Here is a 24471-nt window from a genome sequence, read left to right on the forward strand (position 1 = left end):
AAGGGCTCTACCCATGTTTGTTGCAAGCCTGTTGGTGGCTGAAAAGGCCAATACGAGATAGGCATGACCGGTTGCAAAAGGCACAACAGAAAGACTCCTTAGGTGGTATATTCTGCAAGGCACTATTCTTTCTGCGTTGTCTTTTCTCCTCAAGGGTGATCCTGCGTGCTTTCTCAAAAGCATCAGTAGCATTATAGATGGCATGTCTCCAGGCCTCCCAATTGGAGGCCAGAGTAGACCAGTTATGTTGATCAATATGGCCAAGGCTAAGATGTTGTTTCAGGGAGTCCTTGTATCTTCTCTTTGGGGCTCCTCTCTTGCGGCAGCCAGTGGCAAGTTCACCATAAAGCAAGATCTTAGGGAGGCGGTGGTCCTTCATCCTTGAGACCTGTCCTGCCCAGAGCAGCTGTGTTCTCAGTAACATGGCCTCAATACACTGCCACTTTAAATCACCTTTGAAATTTATAAAAATGAAAAACAAATAATACAAGTATCTTATAAACAATTTTTTCACAAATTCCTAGTATCAGATCTGAAACAGACCTTTAAAAGTTTTCTTTTTACAGAGATTTAAAAAAGTAATGTTTAAAGCTATTTTTCAGTTTATCCTCCAGAGTTTGTCCTTTCTGTTCCATCTAGTTGAAAAGCTATTGGGATGCTTGGGCAATCGGATCCAACCCTCAGCTATGATCTTCGTCTCATTAGTCACTTTCACTGAGTGAGGACCATCTCCAAATGGATTTATAAGTATATACCCATTTTCCCTCAGGAATTTCTTTTTGTATTCACACTTTTCTGAAGACTACCCATGCTTCATACATGTGACAATTAATTACAACATGAAGTTTTCACATTCCTCCCTCAAGACTATCAGCTGACCCCTAGCTCACTCTAGAAACACATTCGTTGGGCCTGGCTAGTCAGAGACATCTGGCTGGACCACAAACAGAACATGCTAATGATTTCACCAGTGCTTAACTCAATTAATAAACAAAGTATTTACCTGACTGACTTGCAGACCTCAGCACACAATTATTACATATTGAGAATGATCCCACGCCAGCCTATGAGTAACAGGGAGAAACATCCCAGTTGTTCAGTGCTAGCCATGGAGAGACAACCTTAGCTACAGTAAGACCCAAAGTTTAAGGAAATAATGATCCTAGGATAAGTGGTGCATTGATATAAGACCTCTTCCACAACAGTGGATTGGAGGGAACAAACATCTGTAAGAAAAAAAACTAGAAAAATACTCAAACTTCTGCAAAATTATGAACATAAATATATAAGTATTAACTTAGAAATGGTTAGAAAATGGTTGCATTAGTTAATTATGCCACAATATGTCTCTGCATCCATATAAATTCCTGCCTTGATCCTCTTTCATACATATCAGCAGGAATAGTAACTAAATTTTTGAAAACTTCATTCATAACTTCTTTTGCTTGAAGTATTTGAGGCCAGCATCTCTAAATCTGATCTTCATAATCCAACTGACATTTCCAACAAGGTTAGAGCAATAAAGATAAAATTATTTTGCAGCTAGAATGATTTGTCTTTGCTATTAATATGACAAAGAGTGACACTGTCATAGACAGTAAGATTGAGATACGAGAGCGTGTGTTCTCTTTACCAAAGCTATCTCAAGGCTTCTGAGATAGATAACAAGAGCCTTACCATGAAGAAAGACACCTCATGACCTGGGCAAGGACTGAGCCACTCTTATGTAAATGGTTCTTGGGAAAGGAGAAGAGGGAGAAGCAGCAGGTGTTCAGGGGAATATGAAAAGACAGGTGAAGCAACTTCTGTCCCTTTCTTCAGCAGAGGATATCACCTCATTCACCCATTAATTCAAAGTAATGGTAACACTATCTGATGATCTGACTTTTCAGTGTTCCTGATTAGATAAAGCAGTCTGTCTGCTTTTCTCCACCATAAGCACTCTGCCTAATTTGCCTCTATTTAGAGGCAGGCCTGTCCTTTATCATCTGATAAAGGAGATCATCCTGATTTCCAGGACTGCACTGTTGTCATATAACAGAGGCTATGAATCCACCTACCAGAAAGGATGCTCTACTCAAATGTAATTTGTACAAATATGTGGGAACAGGATGAAGCTGTATCATTAAGCAGTTCTATCAGCATCACATGGTACCATCCATTCACGCACTTTGCAATGAAATAATAACCTCATTATTACCTTGTGGATTGGAAATGTTACCTCTTAAGTTGGGGGCAGTTCACTACTGCCAAGAGTCCAAAGTTATGCATACAGGTTTTTCACTTCACTTCCTTTGTTCTAGCAAAACACTCTAGCAAAGGCAGAAAGTAGGTCATATTAGGTCATTACATGAATAATTTAAAATATTTAACATGTTTTATGATGGATTTAAGTAGTCATTTTTAGGTTCCCCAAGTTTGACTGATCTGGCTGAAATCTCTCACTTTTTCCACAAAAAAAATTTCCATCATTAGAGCCTAAATATTTTTTTCTAGAGAAAACTTTCTCCCCTAATTAGAAACCCTTTCAAGTCTTTCAATTGATTATCTGAAACCTAACAGTGAAGTGTGCTTTACAAATGCATTAAAAAGGCTGCCAGATAGGGACTTGAGAAAAAATGTGGATGAGGGGGAGGGAATGTAAGAAAGGAAAGAAAAAGAAGATGTAAGAGTACTGATGTCCTGCATTCTTATTTCTCCAAAGGTAAATAAACAGATATTCAAACTGTCCAAACTGTTATAGAGACAGTCCTTTCTTTTAAAAGCAACAAAAAGCATTATTTACCCTTTTACATAGATGGTCTGTTGTAAGCTCTTCTGTCACTATGGAGACTACCACTGCTGTTGCTGCTGCTACTGACTTTCTCTAACCGGTCAGCACATGTTTGTATTATCACCTAATATCAACCTGAGTCACCACTAGAGAAGTTTATATTTATCCTGAATAAATTTCTGCCTAGTAAAACAAATAATTTTGATTTTGTTTTGTTGATTTTTCTATTGCTGTTTGTTTTATATTATATACAAATTCCTATGATTTCACTTTCCTAATTCTCACTCTAGCACAAATTCCCTGACTGATACAAGTTAAAAAAAAGGGACTGCTGCTGTTACTGCCAGTGGTCCCACGTGTTTTAATTCTTGTCTTGCATTTATCAAATAGTATAGAAAAAAATTACGACTTGGTGAGGTCAGCTGAAAACACATCTGAAACCCTTCCCCAAAGTAGTACCGACAAGACAGTAAATCTGACTGTACTTGCATCCAAGTACAATATATTATGTTCTCCAACAAACACCGTCCAATGTACCTACAGATATATTTAAAAATCAGAAATATATATTTATTTTCAGGTATTCAGTCATATATAAAAATTTAATCATTATTTACATAGTTATTTAGAAATTACTAACAAGATCTCAGGAGTAGACTTTCAACACCAGCAACATGACAGTTTTTGCTTTTGTAACAACTTTGACATAGACAATAGTGTTTTTATTCAAAATCTATGGAGTATTTTAGATATGACATTAGAAAATATAAATTGGGGAGCATTTCTCTTCATTTTAATACTGGTTTCTTCACAAGAGGAATAAAAGTACAGAACTTCTCTGAAGTGATAATGAGAGTGTGAGGATTTTGAAACAGAGAAAGAAAAGTTCTAAAATTTCCTTGCTCAGACTGCACCAAATGAAACTGCCGTGGTCATGAGAAAGAGCAGGCACAATACAGTCTTTTTGGTTATCCTTTCAGATACCCAGCCCTTCATTTACTCAATCCTGTTTTCTTTCCTGAAACTCATTTCCCCTATAGTAGCAAATAATGGTTTTCATCTTTCCTAGAAACACAGGATTTGCCACTGTAACATGGATGACTCTTGACATGACTCATGTTGCTCACATTTTCATCATATCTTGGCTGGACCATGGCAATGGGACAGATGGTCATGCCGCCCTCAATGCTTAGCAATTGCCAACTAGTAAAGATCACTACAACACATCTCCTCTGCAGAATAAGTTAGTATGAGCTAATCAAGCCCTTTTCCTGTTGTCTGCTGTTGATTTCCGTGAAATTTTGTACCAGCTGCAAGGTCTTGTCTTGTCCCTTCAGGTTTAGAGCTTGTAACACTGCAAGATGACAGTTGTGCTTAATGACAGCACCTGTGGTGGTACAACCAAAGGCTGAGAAGACAAAACTCACCTAGACTAGGAATGTGACTGGAATTTGGGCAAGAATTTTCTGAATAGTTATGAAAAGTAAAAGATCTTACTACTTTTTCTTCCTAGAACAGAGGATACTGCTTTGAGATCACCTAGTCTGACACATACAGAGTGTATACCTTTTAAGGGACATAATCAAAAATCCAAATTAGCAAGTGTCAATCACCACAGTCAGTAAAACAGCTGAAATACAATGGTGACCTCTTGCTTCATTCACTGAAGATAGAGTGAGGAAATCTATGACAAACATTAGTCCTGTTGGCTATTGAAGAGACCTCAGGTGTTGGTGATGAGCAAAAGTTACACAGAGTGCTGACCACTCAGCCAAACTTCAAAGAAAAATCCTTAGTTTGTCCACTGAGAAAGCACAGAATAAAACATTTTCATTAGCACAGTGGAATAGTGGAAATACGTTCTTGCTTAACCAGGACTTTGAATAAGGAGATACCTTTTACTATCTGTAGAGTGTATAAAATTTGTCATGAACAGTAGTGCAGAATATTAGCCATTATACTGCACAAATAATGACCTAACCCTGCAGCTTCTTAAGCCAGCAAAATTTTGCAGTGCAGACCAGAAAAAATCGTGCTGATCAAAACTACAAAAACATCATTCCTCTCTCCAGGCTATTTCTGCTTTCAGCCTTAGTACACACATTCAAGGTCTGCAACTGCAAGTTGCAGATCCCTCCTCCTGAGCACGTATCACTGATTTATTTCAGATCCAATGACAATACTTGTTGCACAGCTATGCAGAAGGGCATTCCTCAGTCTTCCTTCTGCATCCCTTCAAAAGACCACTGCTCAAAGGCTATCACCTGTCTAAGCAACACCCTAGAACCTGCAGTGGTTACTCATCAGAAATGTGACTGAAACCTCCTCAGCCTGATAGGATCTGTATCTCACCATTGAACTGGGCATGACCTGTACATGTAGGTTCTTCCTGACATGTAACCCACAACAGTCCCTCTCAAAATAATGCAATTCCTTACTGCACATAGTTCTTCACTACACCTTTTAGAGACCCTTCGTTGGCTCCTGCTGTCAGAAACATACTGGTGGACATTGACTCAAAACAGTACCCAGAACAGAAAAATCTGTTAAATTTACAAGTAGCACAGTGAACTCCCCATTCTGCCCACTAAAATAGACTCTTTCCGCAAGAGTGTTCTAATCTGCAGGTGAGAACTGTGTCACAGTGAAACTGTAACAGCGCCTTATATGTAAAAGTGTTATTCAGTATTGAGAACAGACTGAACATCCCGGCTCAAGTCCATACATAATTAAATTAGCATCCCTGACTAGATAAATTTGTTGTATTTTTCTCTTGATCTGTCTCTCACATCAATTTGGCAATTGTAGTTAAACTACTGTTTTGAAATTACTAACTTATTCTGTGAACCAGAGTGTTCACTACATAAGCTTAAGCATTCTTAAACAAAGACTAGCACCTTAAAAATGTGTGGATCTCTCAGATGGATAATGCCAACAACTCTCTGTCAGTGTTTATTCTTGTACTCAACAGTCTCACCTTCATGCTTTTTATTGGGCCCTTTAGCTGGGAAAGAAGGAGGCATATCTACTTATTATGCCAATATTTTATCAAAACCAATAAACTCAAACCTTTCTATGTTCAGGTGAAGATGTACCCTAGATTAAGAACTAAATATGTTGGATTTTGATAATGACTTGGAGAGAGCAATCTACTGAGATGGATGTGGTATTAGTCTGTAAAAAAAAAAGCTCAAATGATATTTCTGTCAGTTAGTCTGTCCTTTTTTTATCTGTAAGTGCTTTCAAAAGAGTAATTGTCCATTACATAAGTAAATTATACAGACAAAGACTGCACTCAGCAGAGAAAAAATTCATATAAACAACTGCAGATAAACTGTATTCACCTTAGTTGTGTAATCTGAGATATCACAGGCCTGACCAGAATTCCAGGTCTTTAAAGTAAGATTCAATCAGTTCATGAATCATGGTCAGGTTTTCAACAAATATTCATCTATGTTTGGGTAGGGTCAAGCTTTTGCTGTCTGGAGCTAAGTCTTCAACTACATAAGAAACAAATCATCAACAAGTGAAGGAAATAGGATTTTCTTATCAAGGTCATCAGTGGAATAATCTTTCAGCATAAAATAATCAGTCTTAAATCTGTGCTTCTAACTGGTTATCAGTTCCAATTATATCAAGTGTTGATGCTTCTACTCAGGGTAAACATTATGCTAGTTTTCATTTGAAGATAAATATACTGTGTAGATATCAGACTTCCAGACCTAAGACATGTAATTGAGACTTCATCACACTTTTCAGTGCCTTTCAGCTCGATCTCCTTTTATGCAAATATTTTATAAAAATACTTTTAGGGGTTTTAACCTACACCAAGAATGACTTTAGATTTTAGATATTGGATAAAGCCTTTTTTCCTACACTTTTAGTGCCATAACTATTTCAACTTCCTCCCCAACATCTAAATTATATTAAAGATTAATATCATTCTTCTCAACATCCCAAATCAAGTAAATAACCCATAACAGCTAGCTTATAATCACATTTAAAAGTCTTCTTCCCTGTGCTAATCTCATTCTGAAACATTAAACCTGATTTTTTTTTAATTTGATTTACTCCTCATGGCATACTACGTGTTTATTTTTTACACTTTGCTGGCTGAATCGAGATTTGTGCAATACCAGTATATAGTTCTTAAGGTAGTTATGTGGCTTAACTGACAATTATGATTTTTATTTCTCCTTTGCATCACTCCTGGCCCTTTTTCTAATTCAGAAAGATTGAAATATCAACATTCTAATGAGAAATTATCGACATAATCAGCACACACATTTGTGACTATCTTTATTCAGTTATGTATGAATAACTAAGGAATACATTAAGCTAGAGGAGACTCCTGGAACTGCTTTCATTTCTCTACAGATATTTCTGAACATAGCAAGACAAGTCATTGAATATAGGAAGACATTTGCAATACAGGGTGCAGGAATAAAAGAAGTCCTATCCAACAGGTCTTTACAGACCGTACTGCTGGCAAACCTAAATGCTTCTATCAAAGCTCACTGCTGACAAGACAATGAAGGCTTCATTTTAAAAAGCAACTGAAAAACATCAGAATAAAGGTGGGAATGAAAGTATCAGAGGGCCTTCCTAACAACTGTATGACAAGTTGAAAGTCCAGCTGGTTCCTTTCTGAAACTCAAATCCAACTGGCTAAATGCAGAGCTCATCCCAACCCTCTTTCACCCACTTAATTTGCAGACACCATCAGTGCCGTCTGGAGCACTGAGAGTTCCCTGAAAGAGCAGGAAACCTTTACACCACTGGTGTCTGCTTCATCCCTTACAATGCTGGCACAGAAAACCGAGGTTCATCTTCTCTGAGGAGTACATCTGCACATTAGATGAAAATCAGTACTAGAGTCATCTTAGAAGTGGAAGCCTAATGCTATTCACACACAGAGCACCCGTAATTATATATGTCTTATTCCTCTCAGGAATCAGTGCCATGACATGCTCATGGAGCAAGGAGATTTTATAAAATCTGGGTTTATGACGCAGCAGCACATCAGTTCCATTATCTTGAGGACCAGATCCCAGAGCTACAGTACCACCATAACTCGTGTTTCAGAGAGTGAGGCCGATGTTTCCTACTTGACAGAACAGAGTGTTCTTTTTAAAGGTCTGATCTTAAATCAATAGAGAGATTCCCATTGACTTCAGTGCATTTTCCATCATGCTTTTCATAATCCCACCAATTGTGTAATACAGCTTTGAGCAATATACGAATTAAATATGTAATACATTTAATATCTCTGAAAATTCATAACCTCTTTTCTGTTTAAAATAGTAGAGATGGCTTCTAGAACAGCCTCCCCCAGCTCTAAAGCTGAGAACTTTGGGGATATACCTGCAGTCCAAAGCAGGCCCTCTCAAAACTGTAATATTCAAAATTTTCACTCTCTGGGACACAGAGTTAATTAAAACACTTATCCAGGCAATGGTGTCAGTTCACTGACAGCTACACGTGACAGTCAGGCTGAGAAAATCTAAACACAAGATCTGAACACGAAAAAGAAAAACTGAACACAGAGGCATAATTTCAATAGGCTAATTCTACACTTTGATTCACTACCCTGATATCTTATACATGCAGTGTGTCACTCAGATGAAGGGAACTCAGGAAGAAACTAATAACTCATTCAGACAAAAATACTGTTAGAGCGGGCTGGGAGGTGTACAAGAAAGAAGTCTGTCATGTCTTTCATTCACAGGCCTTCAGTATTTCTCCTCTTCTCTGTTAGAATTTCTAGCACAGAAAATCTTTGCATCATTCTTTTGCTTTTCTCTTTGCATATTGTGTATCATTACATCAAAGGAAACTGGGAAAAAACCTCAGCAATATTTTATATTCAGGCCAAACATATTTTTACAAGACTAGCAAGGTTGAACAGGAATTAAATTGACCTGTTCTTAGTAATTTCAATGTATTTCATATAAACAGCAACGTTGTAAAATTCATTTGAAATATTACTTTATTAATTGTTGTCTTTGAATAATCCAGAGTGGATTCTGTACATTTTATATTTTAATTGTAGCTGAGATGAAGAGTGATTGGATTAGATACAATCTATGTGTAATTGAAATTAATGAATTTGGCTAATGAAATATTTATAGGTGACCTTTCCCTGAATTAATGAAAAAAACACTGTTTTGTTTAAAATATCTTTGATATTTACCATCTGAGATTAGATTTAAATAATGTCTTTACATAAGAAAGCTAAATAGACATCTCTTACTCCCATAGATTAGCCAAAAAATTAGCAGTATTGCAGCTTTCTCCTGACAGACATATTTAGTGTTTCTTGTCAGGTATGCAAGTGCCGTTCCCAAAACTTAAAAGTCTTACATAAAATCATTAATGAGCTTGTTTGTATGTGAATAATTTATTCTCATCTTGGTCCACCCACCAATTCTAGTGACATTTAGATGTGGTCTAGTCTCAGGCATGTTGCCATTAATATTAAAGCAACGTGAAACTAGGACACAGGCTCGTGCTGCACTAATGATATTCTTATCAGACTGAAGTATGTTACCATTGTTAGAATTAGCAATGCAGAAATGCTAATACAATTCTCCATGGGTTACAGTTGCATATTCCACTTTGTTAGAACACTGATGTTATGATGACTACTCTGAAACCCTGGATGCAAAATAATGACCTAGCAACTTTGTAAACTTTGAAATAACCAGCATACTTATCTCTACTTAGCCAGATGCGAAACTATATTAAAATAAAATCAGATAGAAAAATACATTCAAACTCTCTCCATGTATTTTAAAGTGTTGAGATGACATAAAGTGATAGCATTTATTGAAGTCAGAATGCTGCACGTCTTACTCATGCGATTAGCCCGATGCTGTCTGATGGATCATTCATTTAAGAACAGGGAAAGACATTTGGCCTTTAAGAACTACTCTTTCCCTTCCCCTGCTGCCAACAGTTTCACCTCACCTGGAATGTACAAATGAGGACTAGCATCTGTGAGATACATAAAGTTAATCAATCTCCTGCTCACCTGTGCATAGGTAAAACCCATTCTGCAGTGCCGCACAATTTTGAGCATGGTACTTCAGGCAAGATGTGGACCTACCAAAAGGTAGTAAGAAGCAAACAGCAAGATTGGTCAAATCTAGAAAACTTGATCAAAAGATTGAGAAAAATCAGGACTCAGTTAAGACTGAAGGCAGACAGGATAACATTCTTCAAATAAATAAAGGGTAGTTGCAAAAATAAAGGCGACGTTTTGATCTCCCTTCTGTGCTTGAGAATGGAAAGAGAAGTAATGGACTAAAAACCAGCAGGGGACAAGCAGAAAATAATTGAGGGGAAAATGCAACTTTCCAGTGGCAAGCACAGTCAAACAATGAAGCAGATTTTATGAAAGCCTTATAGAATCCACCTTTGGATAGCTCCAGAGCACACTAAGCAAATACCTATCAAAAACAGAATAAGTTTATTGGGTTCTGTATCATATTCAAGAGACAAAGTGAATGGTACTTTGAAATCCCTTCTTATCCTATTTATGATTCCCTAAACTCACGTGGCATTCTTTTTAACATCCAAGTCTCTATAGCATTCATCTCAAAGACTAACAGTTTGCTTTCCCACAAAGTAGATGAAACTAACAGTGACATTATCACCAACATACACACATCCTGGGTCACAGAAGGACACACATTATATCCAGAATCAGAGCATTAGAGCATATTTGGTACTCCCAAGGTTTTACTGAAGCAAAAAGTCCTGCACCATTAGCTTTATATCAGTTAAATTTCAGAGAATGTATGACAGACAGAAGGGCAAATAAGGAAGTGACAGCTTTCTGCACAAAAGTAAAAACAAACAATAAAGTCTGTGCCCTGCCAAATATGTTTTCTGGAAGACTTGATGTTTACTACTTTAGGAGGCTTGGTCAGAGGGTTAAATTAATTTAACTCTTGGCAAAACATTCTGTGACAATCATTTTGCCAGCTGTATGTTAGAAAAGTACTAAGACATACAAATATGAAAGCAAGAAGAACCATTTTAAAGCCTTTAAGTATCCATTTATATACCTCCTGCAGTGTTTATCTCTTCATTTTCTTCTCTTATGCCTTTAATGTGTAGACAATCACTGGTCCAAATATCTCTAAATACAGTGCACTTTAAAACTGCACATTATCTTTGTAAGAAGGGATCTCAGATAAACAATTCTTGGTTGGTCTATAGAGATATAAAGGGAACTCAGCACAAAAGAGTGAAATCTAAAATATCAGAAGCAGAACAACAAAGAAAACCTTATGGTCACCATTTAGATTTACAGTAAAAAAAGTGCAGCCTTATATGAATAAATAAAATAAGGAAGATATCAGCATGTGTTCTGCAGTGAATTTGTCCTTATACTTTATGGCTGAGGCTTGCACATTTTCTTCAGCACAGGGAAACTCCAAATCTGAAGCTAGTAAATGGGAGCTTCTACCCTACTTGCCCATTTCCTTGTTTTATTTTTCTTTAGAGATGCATTTCACTGTGATATGGGATTTCCCCACTTATAAATATGAAGCTATTGTTCTCCTCTTTTCCTTGCACTCTCCTGTTCCCTCAGAGCAAACAGTGCAGAAGGGAGAAAAAAGACACCTTGCTTGGGGGAAAATGGGAGATCTCCATGCAGAACCATGATACAATGTGACACAAAATGGAAACTCCTCAGAGGCGTAGAAAAAAAATTATTCTGAGCAAACCAAAATATCTGAATAAAAGGGAAGACTGCTAGATTTTGCAGCACCCTGGACCAATTGTGTAGGAACACAGCGGGTCTGGGAACTATGACCCCAGACAGGATTACTGTTATCTTAAGTCCTCCAGCTTCAGAGTTGCACCATCAGTAAACCGGGAGCCCTGAGACCCCTGTAGTGGGAGGTAGGGGTGGGATTTTGAGCTTCCTGCTCCAAAGCCAGAGCGGAATCTACAGGAGCCCTCCCTGGAGTTCAGGCTCTCCCAGACTCCCACCTCCCAGCCCACAGTCAGGAGGCTAAAAGGCTTGAAATCAGTGTCTCTGAGGTAATACATCTAGCACACTTCCCTGGAAATTAGAAAACTCAGAATGGTCATGCTTGCATTTTACTGAAAGTTTATAAATGCATGTAAATATTTGGGCTTCAGGAAACTGGTGCCTTTGAAGACCAAGACTTTGTCAAGAAGTTCTTGCCTGTCTCTAAACGTGGTCAACCATCACAGCACGAAATAAGTGGCCACTTAAAGACTTGGCCACTTGCTCACTATCAAAATACAAGTGATCAAAATCACAAACCTAACACTTCTACAATATTACTTTCTTTAGCTGCACAGCCACAGGACAGATAAAATAGCATTTTATCTGCAAAGAAAATGAGGATATGGCAGTGTTATATACCCACTGCTTTGACTTTACTTCTAGCTTTCAGCAGCTCATCAACAGTTTTTAGTATGTCATTATTATGCTGAGACAATGCAATAATAACTTTATTAAGAAGCATTCCATCTGTATTCTCTGCTTTTGAACAGATATTGACAGCCTGAATAATGCACAAGAGTCCTCTTTTTCCCTCTCCTTTGTAAATTCATTACTTGGAAATTCTGCATCCATCAGTGTTGCCATGGTGACAGCCCCACAAGTTCACCCATGACCTCCCAAGACACTTGGCACCTACCCATAATTCTGCAAAATCCACATCAAAGAGAACTAAAACTAATTACCATATGGATTTGTAATTATTATTTCAGTAATTTAATATATATTGGAACATACATGTAGACTAAGGAGCTGAGATAGACAGGAGGATGAAGGGATCTGAATTCTACTCTCAGGATGGCTGGACAAGTTTGAGTTTCACAGGTGCTGAGCATTTACAACTCAGCACAACTTCAAGTGGAACTAAATGCTCCACACTCCTAAAATTCAGGTCTTCAAACTCTCTATCCTTAACTTTCCATTCCTTCAAAACACAGTCACTTCTACAAATAATTTTATGGTTTCTATTAAAAATTAACTACACAATTACACAGTATTATTTTTACCCTTAATAAAGCACAGATTGTATAGCAATATAATCCACATATTTATTATTTTTCAGAGAAGTATAATGTTCCCAGTTAGAAATTATTTTATTTCTTTACCAATACTGCACCTGTAAAAAGAAAATGAGGAAACTTCCTCTGCAAGGCACACATAATTCCATTCCTAACTACCTCACCTTTTTCTAATGAATCCTTACTTCATTAAGTCTGTTCTGGGACTAATGCATACCTGAAAGGATAAGCTCTGTTAGATTTTTGTTCCTGTGTAGAGTACACTGGATTTCAGCTGAGCTAAACTGATAAAGTGATAGTATTGTACCTTCCTAGGTGATTTTTAAAGACAGGAATTATTAGGTGGAGAAGAAAAGAGATGTTGAAGATAAGTGAAAATATGCCTGAAAATAAGCGTCAAACTCATTTAGCCAGGTTGTAGATAAGCTGTGGGTAAGCCTTCTCTGAGCTCCTTAACGGTTGTTAAAGAACATTAATATAAGTATCCTTAGCATAAGGATTGTATGTATATAAACATATATACATGTATGCATGAAGCACCTAAAAAAACAGGTTTATTGTTATGCCTACAGACTCATCCCATCAGGATTATCTGAGCTATGGCGGCTCCACAGCCACACTGAGATCTTCCTGTTTCCTCAGAAGTGAAATACTCCAACCTGTGAAGGGGGTGAATTTCCTGAAAGAAATCCAATCTTGTTTCTCCTGCACAGCTGCAGGGTTTAGCAATGGGCCCACATCAAGCTGGCACACCACACCATGCAAAAGGTAAGGCCACGTGCAGCTCTGCACAGCTCTGTACCTCAAAGAATCACATCCTTCCTCTTGTATGCTAGGAGGTCATTTCTGCAGTTATAAAATCCCTCTAGGTCAAAGGGAAGGGTTCAGTAGTTGTGACTCAAAAGATACATATCCACCTCCTACCAGCAGTGCAGTGTGGCATCTCAGGTTACAGAATGACAGAATCACAGAATGGGTAAGGTTGGGAGGGACCACAGTGGGTCCTATGATGAATTTGAATAAGTTCCTTAAAAATATGGGAAATACACAGCAGGAGCAAAACACCATTTTACAGGATCTGAATCCAATTACTTTCTTCAATAAAGACAGACTTGTGATCTATTTCTACCACTGACTGTTGTTTAACCTCATGGAGTTAATTAGGTCAAACCAATAACCAATCCACTACCATCCTCCCTGTTAACACCAACAATCTGTGGTTTGTTATGGAAGGCAATATACATGATCTGAAACAAAGGCAGTTCACTGCACTAAGAAGGAATATTGTGGCAGCTCAAAAGGTGTCATGGTGTACTGCAGCAGTGTTAAAAGAAGGCTTCAACATATGTCAGTGCTAACCATATCTCTAAACTTGATGAGCATCCTTGCCTAGTTTCCTGATAGTATTCCTGCTGTCACTCAAAAGGATCATGCACTTAGCAAGAGCTATCCAGACTTAAGAACTTGTATAGTGAAAGGCTCAGGTAAATTACTTTTAAATTTAAGTACGAGGCAAAAGGATTTAAATTGAAAATCCATATTCAATTCTCCATTACACTGGTGAAAATCCACAATTACACTGTCAGGAAAGTTATTTCAGACTCATACTTGCTTAACTGTGATGAGAATCCAGTCTTGTCATTTGAATTCAGTTAAAGTCAGATATGGAGTTGTGTGCCTTCTTTTGTTACTAAAGGATTAAACTATGTCAGGCTTTTTACAATTTAGTGCCGTCTCAGCTTGCCAACTTAGAACACGATATAAAAACAGTCAGTATCTCTCCAGTGCTCTTTCATTTTAATTCAAAATATATGTATTATTCATACTAAAATTTAATTGAAGTCCCTGGAATGTAAAGGAGTTACTGACATCACGTATGTAAGGCTTAGCCACAACAAGGTATAACAGAAATAGGAAAGCTGTCTACTGCCACAAATGAGAAAGGTAAGTGATCTAGGACTCCAAAATACATACCAATAAGGATCAGAACCTGCAGCAAAATCTGGTCTGTTCACTATGGGTCCAGCCTGCTCCCTGTTGTTCTGCAGATGTTCCAATAGTATTTCACCAAAAAGCAGTGGCCACTAGGATTCAAGAGCACAGTGTGGTGCAATACAACAGACATATCTGCCACTAATTTAGCAGCAAATGGGTTAAAAACCCAGGAGCTTCACCATTTTCAGAAAAAAATATATAACTGAGGTAAGCAGCAACCCACCACACCCTACAGCCTTATGTTACCTATTTCTCATTTGCCAAAGCATCAGTCTATTCAGATATTTTTGGGAGCTGTGATCACACTATTTCATTTTGCTCAGTTCTACCAAGTGCAGCTCACATTCAGCTGTTTCATTTTCTTCTTCTGTATATTTCCTTTGGCTCTACAATCTCTTCTACAGCTTTCAAGCTGGCAAACCTCTGTGTAGGTCTTTAATGCAAACATAGCTTACCTGTTATGCCTTACCTGTTAGTTCAAGAAAATACCATCACTGAATATGAAATCAGTTTTTTTGGGAGCTAACTAGAAAATATTCCATGGTATATCATTACAAAGAATAGTTACATATTTCCCATTTAATCCTCATCTAACACTTTAAAGACTACAAGCACACATGAAATATAATAAAGCCCAAATAGGAAGACTATTATAAAAAAAATTGGGCTACACCACTCACCTTGACTAACAGATGCAGCATTTTGACAGCTAGTTACCCTGGGCTTTTTCCTCTGCATCCACCCATGTTTCATGTTGACCTATTAATTTTAGTCACTTGCTGGACTCCATTTAATGGTTCAATGAATATAATACACTGGTGCTTTCCTTTGCATAATCAAGAGGCTCAAAAATAACAAAAAGGAAAATAACATTTTTAACTTAATATACCAAAAGGTTTCTGCAAACATTATGTTTCAACTTTTTCATTATTAATAAAATTTTATCTACATTATTTTTAAACTAAGCTTTATGCCTTTGAACAGACTTCTGAATATATTACCTGCTCCCAACTATGCCAGATCTCAGTTCACATTCAGTCTTTCAAGATGCATATCCTTAATAAGAATAAGGAGCCTAATCCTTTGAGATACTGGGAGACTAAGCCCATCTTATTCAGCCTCTTAGCAGCATACTCAAATTGCACTCTCTCTTTGGAGCCATTCATTCTTTTCAAGGATCAGGTTCTGTTTCCTGAAAGTCTGATGGGTTTAGGACTATAATTAATCCTACAGTACATTGAGCACTAAAATCTACATTGCTTCATAACTCCCACTGCAAAGAAGAAAATAATTTGCTTCAGCCAACCAATTTTATGGGCTTCTAGAAAAAAAGTGCATTTATAATGCATATTCTTAATTAATACTTTCAGTATTCAGACAGTTCATACATATTTTTCTTCCACCTGAACAACTATTACTCCCCTGCACACTCTCCCTTAGCTGAATGCGGGAGAAAAATTATAAAACTCAAAGCAGAAACAAAACTATTACTGCACTTATGAGAGCCAAGGAAGAATAAAATTAAGTGAACTTAAATTTAACATCAAAATCATGGTAAAAAAGGCCATTCCTTGGCCACTTTACATCTAGTTCAGAAGCTGATGAACAGGCAATTACAGTAAAGCTGCTCAGCACCAGATCCTCAGGTTCTCATCATGAAAACTACGAACCAGAAATTTTAACTCATCTAGTTGAGCAAGCCTTTCCTTTTTGTTAAGATGGCCAAGACTCTTTGAAAGCTCCCTTGGTTTCCATGCTCTTGAATTCATATTAGGTAATCTGGAAATCCTAAAATCACCAATTTAAATAGAGCTTCTTTATGCTTCCAGGCTCCCCGTTCCAAAGTTTTGATTCAACTGGAATTTTGCTAAGAGCCAGGAGCCAAGATCCATCCGACACACAAATACCCAGCTTTGCCTTCATAAGCTCTGATTTCATAGCAGTAGCCCCCAGGTAAGGGACTGAATGCTGAACATTCCAGAAGGCAGCCCTGAAGATTCTAAACAATGAAAAAACCCTCCCTATCGGTGGGACAAAAGTGAAATTTAACTGAGATATCATTCCTAATTATTAAAAGGTAAAAGTTACGTTTTTCCTGATTTGCAAAGGATTATAATTACGTAACATTCAGTCTGCGGTAGTTCCTTGGCTGGTAGTCTTGAAGACCAAAGAGTTCCTCACAGGCACAGCGTGGACACAGGACAGAAATAGGCATGGGAGCTGAAGCATGCAGCCCCACTGACCTGTTTCCTCTTGTTAAAATCAGACTCCTAACTTGGTAGAAATTGGATGAAGACTCCTTGTAGCCTAGCTGATGTGGGTCCTCCACTAGCGGAGGGCTTGAACTGTCTCGGGCCACTGAGCAGCCATGAGATGACAACATGTTTTAATCACTTTTACAGCAGCTGGACAAGAGCCAGCAATCTACAGATAAAGTGCTACAAGTGACTTAACGTACCCATTAAATATGTCTTATTGTTAGCAGTACTGAAGATTAATGAGGAAAATGAAAGTGAAAAGATAGCACTGGTAAGTGGCAGTTTTACTTAATCAAAGAGCCTCTGGGGCCTGTAGAAGTATGTCAGGGTCACGAGGATTTATTTTCTTCCTCGCTTATTTAGACAGATCCTTTTTGCAATGCTGGTATAGAGACTCCTTGTATTTACACTACACAAAAGCTGTATTAGAAGACAAGGGCAAAGGTCTCATACTAATAGCTCCAGCCCATGGCTGCCTGTCACTCTCTGCTCCTCACAATCTTCCTCGCTGGTTTTGGATTATTGCTGATGGAATTCAGGTATTATTAGCCAAATCTAAGGGAAGATGATAGTCTCCCTCTGCAATCAATGGCAATAGGTACATAATATTACATTGCACTTACATTTTCGTACCTCATACCTTAAATGGAATAAGCTGCACTATATCTAGTACAACTAGATCTCTAATTGCAATGCAGTAGATCTAGATCTCTAATTATCTGAAGGGTGAGATTTTCTTACTGAAGCACTTCAGCTAGGCATTAAAAGTAAGAATGGATGAAATTTAGGATATGGTACAGTGGATTATCAAGCAGAGATGGCAGCTCAGATCCCAGAGCAGTGAAAATCCATTAGCTAAGAGTCTGATACTTCAGTCTGTGAAATGGGAATCACTGTACTTTCTTATTTCATGGTGCTATTAAACTTTGCATATGAAACTTTATTCAAATTCTCAGTCTGTGAACATAAGAAACTTCAAATCATTGTGCATTATGATAGAATGTTACAGACAATATTCAGAACTTTAAAAGTACCTGAATTAAAGGATATTCTTGGAAGTAACTTAATCTAAATTTTTCAAGATCACCATTTATAATTAGACTTCCTATGTTTGGTAATGAAGTAAAAAACTCACATGTTCTATTTTTTTAAAAAACAAGAAATTTCCAACAGAAGGAAATGTCAATCCTGGGGAAAAAAATGCAAATCTTGGTTACTTGAAAAATAACTCCTCCTAAAATTTTGTTGGAAGAAATCATATAATATTTGTGAGACACATATAATGCAGATAAGAGCTCTTGAGAATGTCCATGAAGAAATTAATAACCACATAGTCAAAAGAACTGAGCATTACTTGCATAAGGGCTCTATTAGTATGCTGCCTTCTGTTACAAAGTTGTTGACTATCTGCACAGCTAGTGGATCCTTTGTCTCTTACCTAAATTTAATCAGACAAGAAGGACATGAGCCCATACTACAGGTCACTGCCTGAAATTCCCCAAGCAACAAAGCAAAGAAAACTATTGAAAGTCAGAGGAAGTAGATGCTACTTCCTGCTATAGGAAGGATGAGACTCTACAGAAATAGGGATCAGGTTCTGAGTCGTAGCAAAAACATCAACAAGGAATCAAAAATCCCTTACAAAGGAAACTGAAAAATCCCTCATAAAAGAAACATTTTTTTGTCAGCATTTAAGCATATGCAATTTGGTTTAACTAGCAATTCAGAATTGTTCCCTTGGCAGGACTATTCTATATATTGTGCTGGACTAAAAGTATTTATCTTGATTCCAGAAACGATAAGTAGACTGCTCAAATTCCTATGACAAAAATTGCAATGATTACACAAATTTGCAAGTAAGCATTTAGTAAGTGCTCCTTTTCCCCTTTCTTTTAATAAGATGGCATGCAAAAAAAAAAAAAAGCTTTATTCAGGTATTTTCCACTAGGCACCTAGTATTTAAAGTATCTGCTTTTTGTGGAAAGATAAAGCATTTGCAGCAAATTGAGGATATGCACTTACTAATTTGGAAAAATTATACTCATTCATGCCCTAGCTCTATATTCTGAAGGCATTTTTAAGTCATTCTAGGAACTAGAATAGCTCAAAATGAAACTTCTTAACTAGAGCATGTTACACCTGGGAAAAGTGTCTTGATGAGCAAAGCTAGTTGTTAAATTAGGGAAAAAAATCACATTGATTATGGTCATGAGTCCAAGACAAGCTTAATTAAAATCAATGGAGAATCTTCAAGTGAAAGAAAAAACAAAAAGAGAGAGAGAGCAGCAAAGTGTTATCTCTTAATTATGTTATGGAAATTTTCTCTAATTGATACTGTCCCATGTCACTATAACTGAAGCAACCCACACATCTCAGCATATAAATACTATTTCACAGTATCAGCCCTCGAGCTTAAGTAAGAGATGGTCCTTTATCCTTTCTGTACTCCCTCCACAGACTTTTACCAGGACTGACAGTCCTGTTCAGCTGTTCAGCTCTTCTTTGCTGGCTTTTCTTCTTTTCCTGGAAGCTGTGACTGGTGTTCTAAGTCAGAAGGGAAAGCAGGGGCAGCAATTCTATCTGTGGCTTTTTCACTGACTTACATGGTCTGCTTGGACTTGGCTCTTCTATTTTTGTTTCCCAGTATTGAAGTGTGTATGATTATTCTTAAAATGTTCAAGACATTGCTCAGACAGAGTGCCAAATACTATAGCTGGTGCAAATATAGATATTTTTAGTTACATGATATCCAAGTAGCTTCAAAGCCTTTCACTTTTTCTTTAATCTCTATTTTTTTCCCAACTAGCTGCAAGGGCTCTCAAATGTTGAGCAAGCCAGTGTCACCAGAAAGCTGTCCAGAAGTTCTTGAGAAATGGCAAAGTACCAGAAACAAACGTCAAAGCCATAGAAAAGAACAGGACTACCACATGGATACTAAGTACTTAGTGTTCACTTATTACAAGTGATATTACTCTCTTGACTTACTCTTTCAATACAAGGGTTCTTTGGCATTGATATACATATTGTACATACAGCTACCATCTTCCCCAGCCAGGTCCTACAGTCACAGCTGCTGCTACTGAAATCCATCCATCACTTCTTTGAGGCATCTCTGCTCATTTTGTTCTGCTCTGCATCATCTCCGCTCAATTTTTTTCCCTGATTTTTTTTCCATTAATTCTATTCAAAACCCACAGGTAGAAATTAACTGTGATGTTCTATGTCAGTGTAAAAATGCACCTGCATTAAAAATTAGTGACTAGTATTCAAAACCTCTTGGGATTCCTTATCCAGGGTTAGCACAACCTGGATGGTTGAGAAGGACATAGTCTAAACTTTTACTGGAACTTATAATACAGTAGCACAGCTAAAGTCTATTTTGAAATGATAAATACCCTTCTGTTGGTCACCTTACTCTTAAAAGAACTGGCACTTTGGCATCAATGAAAAAATCCCTTGTGATTCTACTGTTCCACAAAACTGAGCCTTACTATTCCCATGACAGCTTTCTTGATTTCCTTTCCATGCAAATTACAACTCACCCACACAAGCAGTGAAGCTGTGGTCAAGCTGGTGCTAATAAGTTGGCAACCATCCCTGATATTGCACTGTTAATCAGAGGGTGCTGTTTAACAGAATCCCACTGGTGTTATAAAAAGCTCTAAATGGCAACAAAGATGGTGCTTCATCCTGGTAAAAGAGTTCTCTTGAAGTTTCAGGCACCTCTGAGTCTGTGGTACCTACGGCCATGGAAAGGAGCAGAGGCGATTTGTATCTGTGAACATCTTCTTTTCACTGTTTGCTTTCTCGTAGAAAACTGCACATAATAAAAACAATAGCTAATGAAGAAAGTTCGGAAGTTCTCTTCTAAATACCAGGGAGTGTAACCAAAGCATGTGCTTCCTGTTTAGATCACTAGAAACAAAGGATCTGCCAACTAACTAACCACCACCAGTCCAATTTAATTGACCACTGCCCCAAGTAGGTATTATTTCTTTAAAATTCAAAGGCCAAAATCTTAAGCTGACTTCAAAGAAATGTTCAGCCCAATGTACACAATAATAGGTAGGTTAGAATTCTTTCCATTCATTACCTATGTGATAACAGGCCACTAATTAAAACAGCAAGTCATACGTAGCTATATTATTTACACTGTCATATTCACAAAGGATGGGTGAGATTCCTACATAGCCTTTTTTTGGTTTTCCCCTATCAGGCTCTCTAAACGTGAATACCCCAGGAATTGAATGGAATAAAGTGTTAGATGTTTTGATAATCTTATTGGAAATATTAATGGTAGTAATAATTTTAACAGCAGAGCTACCTGAAAGCTTGTAGTAGCTTTTCACATCAAAACATCTCTGTCTGAACCTGACGAAGGGCTGGGGATGTACAGGTGATTTACAGTTCAGAAGAAGGGAAGGGAAAGCCTTGTACAAGTTCCTCTGTGCAAACCCTTTCTGGTCCATTTGTATGCTGAAGAGAGGAAGCAGGGAGTGAAACATCCTCAGCTTCACCAGGAAGGGTCCCTGGCAGAGCAATTGAGGCTGGATATGAAACCAGGAGAAATCAGCAGTGTTATGTGAATATTTAGGCAGCTTTGATTCCAGATTGCAAATACATATAGCAGCCAACATTAGAAAATCAAGCAGAGAAACACTGCAGAAATCGACTGTTAGCACTGAAAGCACAAGAAAGTTCTGGAAGAATTCAATCACTGACATTTTGTATAGCACAATGCTTCATTTGAGTTGAAATCTTTAAAATGACATGACGAGTAACCAAAAAAAAAAAAAAGCTACATATCCAAGAAACTTTAATAAATTTATGCTACTCAAAGACAAAGGCAAGAAAGCCTTTATGGGTTTTTTACAAAATCAAATATAAAACCCTGTTTGGGATGGAATACCTCTTAATATGAAAATCAGTTTTCAATTAGCACTTTATAGATGCTGTTTTGCTTTAACATATAATGCAAAAGAGTTTCTACTTTACATTATGAATTATGGCTGAATATACCCATTGTGATTTCTTTTATATCATTAGTTTTTCTTAAAAAGAGTTGAGTCAAGTGAATAGAGTCAAAGATGCCACACACGTCCTTTCATTCTCCTTATTCTTTTTGAATAATCTGAATTTTAGATACTCCTGAATGGATCTGAGATTACAAAATATATCCTCAGGGAACAACTTTCTCAACCTTTAAATGCCAGTGTACACAAATGATACAAGAGAAAAAAATTAGAGTTTTGCATATATTCAAATCCAATGGTATTTTCACGTTTTCATTTTCAACCTTCCAACTATTTATTCTGGAACGCAAAATAAATCCTTGGACTTTTCCCTTGTTAAGTAAAATGAAAACAAAAATTGCACCTAACACAAAAGCCAGGTAAAAAATGTGTTTTATTAAGAATGATATTTAAAGAAAATTGATGTGCCTTCATGGAATTACCTTATTGATAACCTTTCACTGGTAGCTCTGGTTGTCCTGGAGGCTCTCCTGACTTCTAGGCCTTCTCTCATAGAGTGGGGAAGTTGAAGCCTGAGAGCTGAATAACAGTTTTGGAGAGGTCTCCCTGGCAGGAGTCTGCCTAAGGCCAGACCATGCCATGGGCTTGGAAGTGCACCTGCAGGCAAGTCCTTCTGTCATGTTGCTCATGACTGGAACCAAAATTCTTCAGCCCTGACAAGTCCTAGACTTTGAAAACCTATCCCTTCTCATGTGACAGAAGTCCACAAATTCATAGAGACCAGCCTGAAGGCCCCGAACTGCCACCATATTTGGCTCACCATAGTTTGCATTCTCTAACTTCATGATGCCAGGGTATAAAAGAAGAAAAAAAGCAAGAAATGACTGGAAGACTGGATAAAAGATTCAAAGATCTCTTCAACTCTGGCATCTCTGTAACATTAGTCATCTGCAAGTTATTACATCATGCACTTACACAGCAGCCTGTGTTCAAACACCACTGAACTAAGTATCTTTTTGATTTTTTAAAAAAATCACTTGGTATTAAAAAAAACCAAAACCAAATCATCCGTCAGTGATCTTCTAACTTTTGAATAAATTTGAAGGCCATCAGAAAATAAAGTATAATGAAAGATTTTATTTACTGTAATACTCCTAAGCAAATTGCAATAAGGAGCATTTTACAGAAAGTCCATGTTTAAAGGACTCTCAGGTAAGTTTTCAGGCCGACAACTGAACATTCAAATTTTAGCATAATGGCCAAATGGAAGCACTAATTTTTTTCTCAGACCCTTTTTATAAGTACTCTAAAATGTAATAAAGTCAGGTACATTTCTGAGTTCTAACTGCTGCCTTTCTGCCCCTGCAAGAACACTGCCAAAAACCCATTTTTACACCAGAAGGTGACATAGAAGCGCTCGTATCTTAAATGCAGTTCTGACACCCTTGATGGATGTCTTATCCAATGTTATTGTTTCCCCAAGTAAATAGCTGTAAGGTGAAATCAAAACTAGTGGTAAGCTATAACAAATGTAACAAAATTGTAGAACTCTTCAGGATGCCCACCAACACAAGAAATTAAAATCCGAGACAACTCAGCTGACTGATTTAACTAAGATTATATGTTCCAATGGTGTAATGAAGCAAAGAAGATTTATGGCATAAAAGTACTACAGATTGCAAAGGAAAGCAATAGTCCTTAACACAAAGAAACCAGACAACAGAAAGGGAAGTGCAGGAATCTTTGTAACAGGGAGTATTGGTCTGCATTTGAAACAATCTTATGAATGAAGAGCATGTAAGACAGAGAATGAGTGTCAATAGAACCCCCAAAGGTCTTGAGAGCACGGCACTACCAGGTTCCGGAAATGATTATATTTTTTATGTTAAGGGATGAAAAATAAATTTAATTAGTTAGCAAAGTGCAATTTTATTCCATTTGGAGTCATTTTCCAATACATTAACTTTCTCATTAGAATTCAGTTTTGTCTTGCTAAACAAAAGGAACCACCTCAACACCTGTGGCATGAAGAATCATCTAGAAGATGCACTGTGCCCCAAATTACTGCAAATAATTGAATGCAACTTCTGCACAGTAACACCAAACAGTGGCACTTGGAGAGACAAGCTGAGCCTGACTGAGCAAGCAGCCAAGATAATTAACAGCATCATTCACATGCCAAAAAAAAAATCGACCAAACCCAAACAAAACAAATAAACCAAACACACCTCTATTTGAAAGTAGTGACTAACTAGCAGGAAAGAAGCAAGTCCAAACTGCCACTACTTTTTTTCTCCAGTCCTTCTCTTTTGCTCCTGTTCCATATTTTCCCTTGTGATTGCTCATTCTTAACAATCTTACAGGGTGAAATTAAATGCAACACTCCGTTCTTCTAATTAATTTTGCA

General features: G+C 37.4%; 1 protein-coding gene and 1 long non-coding RNA gene across 5 annotated transcripts in view; one reads left to right on the top strand and one right to left on the bottom strand.

Moving 5' to 3' along the window:
* NKAIN3 (sodium/potassium transporting ATPase interacting 3) overlaps positions 1 to 24471 on the bottom strand; it is a 350285-nt gene that overhangs the window by 253364 nt on the left and 72450 nt on the right. The gene's annotated exons all lie outside the window — the stretch shown is intronic.
* On the top strand, positions 16795 to 20108 carry LOC135417171 (uncharacterized). The gene is made up of 2 exons (XR_010431954.1): positions 16795 to 17362; positions 19898 to 20108. It is a non-coding gene; the product is annotated as an uncharacterized LOC135417171 (long non-coding RNA).

The sequence above is a fragment of the Pseudopipra pipra genome, chromosome 1, assembly GCF_036250125.1.
Source record: "Pseudopipra pipra isolate bDixPip1 chromosome 1, bDixPip1.hap1, whole genome shotgun sequence".
Lineage (NCBI taxonomy): Eukaryota > Metazoa > Chordata > Aves > Passeriformes > Pipridae > Pseudopipra > Pseudopipra pipra.